Genomic DNA, 7,890 nt, shown 5'->3' with positions numbered 1-7,890 from the left:
GTGCCCTTGGATCGATGCTTGTTGATTCTTAAGTGCTGTCTCGATATTCTGAAAATGAGTTTCTAACACCGAGATGAATTTTGTTAGCATCTCCTCAAGGTTCGGTTTTTTCTCTTTTTAGTAAGGTGGTTGTTAGAAGCCTGGAGGTGGTGTTGGTCTCTGATTCCCTTGGCCTCCCCATGAGAAATTTGGGTGGTTCCTCCATCCTGCATTGTAAGTGTTGCTATAGGGATTATTTTGAGGTCAAATATTATTACCCATATAATTTAATTGCTCGTTTTCCATGTTGTGGCCATAAAGTGGGTATTTTGAATTGCTCATTCCTCTTTCACTTGCATTACATTGCATTACTGGGTGAACCTGTGAAGAACCAAGAAAAAATTAAATTTTTCTATTCAAAAGTTCTACCTGATTAGAGAGCATGGTGATTGAATCGATGTTAAAAATGCCGGCTGCTTTCGTTGGCTTTGTCCTCATGACTTGCCACTGATAATTATTCAGCGACATCTCTTCTATAAATTCATAAGCATCCTCAGGTGTCTTATTATTGATAGTCCCACCAACGGCTGCATCAACCATCTGTCTAGTTGAAGGATTCAGGCCATTGTGAAAAGTTTGAACCTATAGCCAGAGTGGTAACCGATAGTGAGGGCACCTTCTCAACAGGTCCTTTTATCTCTCCCATGCATCATATAGTGTTTCTAAATCCATCTGCACAAAAGAAGAGATATCATTCCTTAATTTAGTCGTTTTAGCCGGTAAAAAATATTTTAGTAAAAACTTTTCGATCATTTGTTCCCAAGTAGTGATTGACCCTGTGGTAACGAGTTCAACCACTTTTTAGCCTTATTCCTTAATGAAAAGCGAAATAACCGAAGGCGTATGGCGTCATCAGAAACGCCATTGATTTTAAATGTGTCGCAAAAACTCTAGAAAATTTGCCAAGCGGGTGTTTGGATCCTCATCCTACAAACCATCAAACTGAACAAATTACTGTATCATTCGAATCGTGTTAGGTTTCAGTTCAAAAGTATTTGCAGCAATAGCAGGCCTAACTATACTTGACTCAGTTCCTGTTAAATTTGGTTTAGCATAATCATACATAGTGCGTGGAGCATGATTCTGATTTACTGGATTAGCGGTAATCGCAGGAGGTAGCGGATTTTCCTAATTTTCAGCCATCTCCTCGGTTGGAGTTTGAATATTGTCCTCTTACTCTTCCTCTATGTATCTTAAGCTTCGCCTTATTTCTCTTCGGTTTCTGCAAGCTGTGCGATCAATCTCACTATCAAAAAGTAATGGTCTTGACGGGTTTTTTCTGGTCATAAACTAGAAAAACCTGTCAAAAAATAAAAGAAAAGTTAGAAAAGTGGAACTAAACGAAACTAAAAAAAATAAATTGCAATAAAACTAAAATGGCTCAAGTAATAAAAATTTAGTGTTCCTAATATCTTAAGTTCCCCGGCAACAGTGCCAAAAACTTGATACGTGATATTCGCGACAAGTTTTAAAAATTTATAATTAATCGTTCTTGAAACTAACAATTATCAAGATAAAGGCAAGTGTACCTATCGAACAGTAGTATAGCTTTAGCAAGACCGAATTGTCGAACCCAAAGGAACCAAAAGTACTAGTAATTACTTTCTTTTTATTATCTAGCCTAAAAATTAAGGGATTTGTTTATCTAAACTAATTAACTAAACTAAAGGTGCATAGAGAGAAAATTGGGGAAAAGCTTTTGGGAAAACTTGATTGATTAAGATAATACCCAAGGAAAAATCCACCTAGACTTCACCTGTTATTTGACTCTGAATCAAACGATTTATTCATTTGACTTGATCTGTAGAAATCCCTAAGTTATATTATTATCTCTCTCGAGACTAATAACGTCTAAGCCTAGGTTGATTAAGTGAAATCTCTTTCTAATTAACACCATAGTATTGCATGAACTCGATCTGTGGACTCCCTTATTATTTTTCACCCTAATCCGGCAAAATCTTGTCACCCTATCTCTAGGCGTGCAATCAACTTCGCTTAATTACGACAAATTTACTCTTAGATAGGGACTTTTGCTCCTCTGAATAAGTTCATTAACTTGAATCAATATCCTGGAATATTAAACAAGAATTAAGAACACATAATTAAGAACAAGTCAAATATTTATCATACAATTCAGATAATAATAACAAGATCCGTCTTAGGTTTCATTCGCCTTAGGTATTTAGGGGGTTTAGTTCATAATTATGAAATAAAATATCTCAAAAGAATAAAGATAACAAAACATAAAGAAAACCCAAAACTCCTGAAAGAAATTGAAGGGAGATCTTCAGTCTTGACGATGAATCCGACTTCTGAGATGGATCAATCGGCTTTCCTTGAGTAATTTCTTGCCTCCTACTCCATGTGTGTCTTCTAAATGCCTCCTCAAGTGCTTAAATAGGCTTTAGAATGCCTAGGAGCCTTCAAAAGTGGCATTTTCCGAATAGGACTATACTTGGGCTCGACAGGGACACGCCCATGTGCGATTGCTTCAGGCATGGGCGTGTGGTCTACCCATGTACGTCATGCTTTGATTCTGCCAAATGGACACGGCCTTGTGGATTACCCGTGTGAGGAAGTCCAGGCCGTGTTGATTTCCTATGTTGGTCCATTTTCTCCGTTTTCAGCCTGTTTCTCACTCTTTTTACTCTCCTATGCTCACCAAAATATAAAACATGAAACGAAAGGATTAGGAGCATCAAATTCACCAAATCTCAGGAGAAATCATCCATAAATGTGCTAGGCATGGGATAAAAATATGTATAAATTACGGTTTATCATCTGGGTTGTGCATTCCACCATTTGAATCACACCTCATCACTGGATGTATCTGAGTAGAACCATATAAACCATCAATCTTTTTATTTAAAAATTCTACCTGGTTTGATAGCATAGTGATCGCGTCAAGGTTGAAAACACCAGCTGCTTTTGTCGACTTTGTTCTCATGACTTGCCACTGATAGTTATTTAGTGACCTCTCTTCAATAAATTCATAAGCTTCTTCAGGTGTTTTGTTGTTTAAAGTTCCACCGACGGCTGTGGTGATAAGTTGCCTTATTGAGGGGTTCACACCATTGTAAAAAGTCTGAACCTGTAACCAAAAAGGTAACCCATGGTGAGGGCACCTTCTCAATAGGTCCTTGTATCTCTCCCATGCATCATAAAGAGTTTCTAGATCCATCTGTACAAAAGAAGAGATATCATTCCTCAATTTAGCCGTTTTAGCCAGCGGAAAATATTTTAGTAAAAATTTTTCAGTCATTTGTTCCCAAGTAGTGATTGGCCCTCGTGGTAACGAGTTTAACCACTGTTTAGCCTTCTTCCTTAATGAAAAGGGGAAAAACCAAAGGCGAATGGCATCATCAGAAACACCATTGATTTTAAATGTGTCGCAGAGTTCTAGAAAATTTGCTAAATGAGTGTTTGGATCCTCGTCCTGCAAACCATCAAACTGAGCAAACTGTTGTATCATTTGAATCGTGTTAGGTTTCAGTTCAAAATTATTTGCAGCAATAGTAGGTCTAACTATACTCATTCAGTTCCTATTAAATTAGGTTTAGCATAATCATACATAGTACGAGGAGCAGGATTCTAATTTACTAGATCAGTAGCAATCGCAGGAGGTAGCGAATTTTCCTGATTTTCAGCCATCTCTTCGGTTGTAGTGTGAATATCGTCTTCTCACTCTTCCTCTATGTATCTTAGGCTTCGCCTTATTTCTCTTTGATTTCTGTGAGCTGTGCTTTCAATCTCACTATCAAAAAGTAATGGTCCCGGCGGGTTTCTTCTAGTCATAAACTATAAAAACCTGTCAGAAGAAAATAAAAGAAAATTTAGTAAACAAAATTAAATAGAACGAAAAAATAATGGCTAAAGTAATAAAAATTAAGCGTTCCTAATATTTTATTCCCCGGCAACAGCGTCAAAAACTTGATTGATGGTTTTATGAACAGTAAACTAGACTACAATAATGATAAAGGCAAGCGCACCTATCGAACAGTAGTATAGCTTTGGCGAGTCCAGAGTGTCGTATCCATAAGGACTAAAAGTACTAGTATTAACTTCTTTTCTATTATTTAGCCTAAAAATAAAGAAGGATTTTTTTAACTTAAAATTTAACTAACCTAATTAACTAATTAACGCGACAAAGACAAAAGTCAGAAAATAGTTTTAGAAAACCGACGGGAAAGACAATACCCAAGGAAGAATCCATCTAGACTTCGCTTATTACTTTTGAATTAGACAATTTATTCACTGAACTTTTTCCGTAGAAATCTATAAATTATGTTAATATCTCCATCGAGACTAAGAAGAACTGACTCTAGGTTGATTAATTGAAATCTCTTTCTAATTAAAACCTCTATCATCGCATTAACTCGATCTATGGATTTCCCTATTAGATTTGACTCTAATCCGACAGATTTACGTCATCCTATGTCTAGGATTGCATATAACTCTGCTTAATTATGCTAGATCTACTCTTAAACAAGGACTTTTGTTCCACTAAATAAGTACATCAAACTTGGATTAATAACCTGAAATATTGAAACAAGAATCAAGAACACATAATTAAGAATAAGAACAAGTATTTATCATATCAATCAGATAGTAATAAGAGTAGTCTTAGGTTTCATATCCCTTAGGTATTTAGGGAGTTTAGTTCATAATAATGGGGAAAAATATCTCAAAATTGGGAAAACAACAAAACATACAGAAGCGCAAAAATTTTGGTAGAAATTGAATTGAGATCTTCAGTCTTGACATAATCCTCCTTCTGAGTGGATTCCAATGGCTTCCTTCGAGTATTTTCTATGTTCTGCCCTGTGTGTCTTTTTAATCCTCTTTTAGGGTGTTTATGTAGACTTTTGAATGCCCAAAAATAGTCCAAAATTAGCCTTTTTCGAGTAGAACTAGAGTTGGGCTCGACAGGGACACGGCCGTGTGCCACGCCCGTGTGAAGCTGCTCAAGCCCTGTGTACTACTGAGTTGATTTTTAGTCAACACGGCCATGTCACACAGGCGTGTAGCCTTCCCGTGTGACTCACATGGGCATGTGGATCACTCGTGTGGAAGTGCTTAGGCCGTGTGAAACACTGTTTTAAGCCCATTTGGTCCGTTTTTTGGTCCGTTTCTTGCTCTTTTTGCCTTCCTATGCTTACCTAAGTATAAAACAAGAATTTAAAGGATTAGGAGCATCAAATTCAATGAAATCAAGGAAAAATTGTCCATAAATATGCCAAGCATAGGGTAAAAATATGTACATATTACGGTTTATCAATCACTAAGTGTGCGAATTGGAATAGCTTTGACTATATGAGGCACTAAGTGTGCGATACCGAGATAGTTTCAGTTTATTGAAATGGCACTAAGTGTGCAAGATTGCTATGGCTTCAACGAATCATTGATGCACTAAGTGTGAGAAATATTAAAGCATGGAAAGATTTCTGAATGAATTAATGTGTTTGAACGAGAAGTGAGAATGAAATCAATAAATACGGGAAAGTTAGGTATGTTCGATACCTATGTGGTAGATGATACCGTGTGAATGAAGCTTGACGAATTTGTATGAAAAATTAAATGAGATAGAATAGAATTGATGGATGAATTGTGAATTACTAAGTGTTTATTAGTTGATGTTTCGTATAATATAAACTGTTGATTATTTATGGTGCGAACTTACTAAGCTTTAAAGCTTTCTGTGTGAAATGTTCTCTGTTTTACAGTGTTATTAAGCTAGCTCGGATCTGGGGATCATCAGCGACATCAATCACACTATCATGCATTTATTTTGGTACCATTTAGAGTTATTTGGTATGTTTTGTGTTGTGACTATAGCCATGAGACTTGGCTTGTAAATGTTGTTTTGTATAGCCTATTAATTTGGTTTAAATGGTGTGTTTGATTAGTAAGTTATATAATGCATATAATGTTCATGTAATGGTTTGAATATGGAATTTTGAAATGGTAAATTTTATGATATGAAATGGGTGATAAGATATTGAGTTTATGCACTTGATATTTATGTAAGCTATAATGATTTTGGTGTACTTTGGTTGTGAAATTGAGTAATGAATTGGGTGGTATTTGAATGGCATAAAATATGTAAAAATTAATTAATTTGGTTGCCTATGAATGTATGCAAATGATGTTAAAATATTGTGGCTTTGGAGTGCTTGAGATAGGTGGAAATGTGGCTTAAACCAAGTCTAATTTCACCCCACACGGAAGAGCACACGGGCGTTGTAACACCCCGAACCCGAAACCGACACCGGAGTCGAACACGAGGTGTTAACTGGCTTTAACCCCTTACAAAATTTATTTTCCAGACACTGCCCAATCTGTATACTAGCCGCTTTAAAAATCATATCTTGAGTTTCGTAACTCGAAAATCAGTTTCGTAATTTTTTCCAGAAACTAGATTCATGTGCCCATCTATGTATTTTTTTCTAGAATTTTTGGTTGGGCCAATTAGTATAGTTTATTAGTCAAAGTCCCCCAAGTTGCAGGGGTCGACTACACTGACCTTTGCCCATTACGACTGGGATATCTCCATGCACGGGGCTTCAATACTGTTGCCGTTTCTTTCTATGAAATCTAGACTCAGAGAGGAATCTGCACATATATGGTACGACCCCTAATTATCTCTGGTTAATTTATAATGAATTTCCAAAGTCGGAGCAGGGAATCCAGAAACCGTTCTGGCCCTGTCCCACTAAAATCTGATTATCTCTTAATATACTGCCCATATGATCTTTTCGTTACTTCCTCATGGAAGCAGACTCATCGAGCTTCGATTACATAATTTATTCATCAATTAATTCCACTCCCACTATTTTAGTGATTTTTCAATCTCATGACACTGCTGCTGCCAGCATCTGTTACGAAAGTAACTAGGTCCATTTCATGCCTACCCTTGATCCAATTCAATCGAACATTCGTGCCATTTTCGCATGGCTTAAAGTTCACATGCCATAATTCAAACACAATGTACTAGCTTATACATGCCAAAATGATCTTCTAAACACACTAAGAAGAAAGTACCAAAACTTGCTATCCGGTGTGATGACTTCAATGACGGCCCGACCCCGCAAAAATAGATGAGTCCAAGCAACCTATAGTGGGTGACAAGGAAACATCGAGTGAGTTTATAACTTAGTAAGTCATAAGCAATGCACTACCATCTATCAACAACATTATCACAAGAGGAAACAAAATGGAACGAGACAATTTACTCCATCCATACCGAACCATACCATAGTTCCTCCAACTTATCAATTCAATTTCATATCAATTCATGCATTCACATTCTATATACTCATCAATAGGACATTGAAGCAATTTCATAAATCGATTTGTTTTCGTTACAATCAAACGACTATACGGCCTTTCACCCATCCTACGATAAAACTTATGTATGTGACTTCAAGAATATTAGTCACATAGGTTCGAACTTACCGAGCTCAACACCAAGTATAAGCATAGCACCTATTAGCCACGTACTCAAGACACTTACCCGACCCGCTGTCCGCGATCGACTCAATAGTGTCGCACACATAGTGTCCATAATAATTCACGAATGTATATTGAGCCCGCACACTCAGTGCTATATAATCAACTCGCACACTTAGTGCCACGTAATCAAATCGCACACTTTGTGCTACATAGTCAGACTCGCACACTTAGTGCCGCATGGTCAATTCGCACACTTAGTGCATCATATTCATTTCGCACACTGAGTGCAACATAGTCAAATCGCACCCTTAGTGCTGTACAATTTAATCCCGCGCACTTAGCGCCCATCTCATGGTCATAAATGGTTATCCCGCACGTTTAGTGCCGAGATCAACAACT

At 37.0% G+C, this 7,890-nt stretch overlaps 2 non-coding genes across 2 annotated transcripts; both read left to right on the top strand.

The window, feature by feature from the left end:
* Positions 1-637: 637 nt before the first annotated feature.
* On the top strand, positions 638-744 carry LOC121210514 (small nucleolar RNA R71). The gene has a single exon (XR_005905632.1). It is a non-coding gene; the product is annotated as a small nucleolar RNA R71 (small nucleolar RNA).
* Positions 745-3,146: 2,402 nt separating this feature from the next.
* On the top strand, positions 3,147-3,253 carry LOC121210775 (small nucleolar RNA R71). Its single transcript, XR_005905892.1, has one exon. It is a non-coding gene; the product is annotated as a small nucleolar RNA R71 (small nucleolar RNA).
* Positions 3,254-7,890: the final 4,637 nt, after the last annotated feature.

Source organism: Gossypium hirsutum, chromosome A11, assembly GCF_007990345.1.
Source record: "Gossypium hirsutum isolate 1008001.06 chromosome A11, Gossypium_hirsutum_v2.1, whole genome shotgun sequence".
Taxonomy (NCBI): domain Eukaryota; kingdom Viridiplantae; phylum Streptophyta; class Magnoliopsida; order Malvales; family Malvaceae; genus Gossypium; species Gossypium hirsutum.
This window is presented reverse-complemented; position numbering and strand designations above follow the sequence as displayed.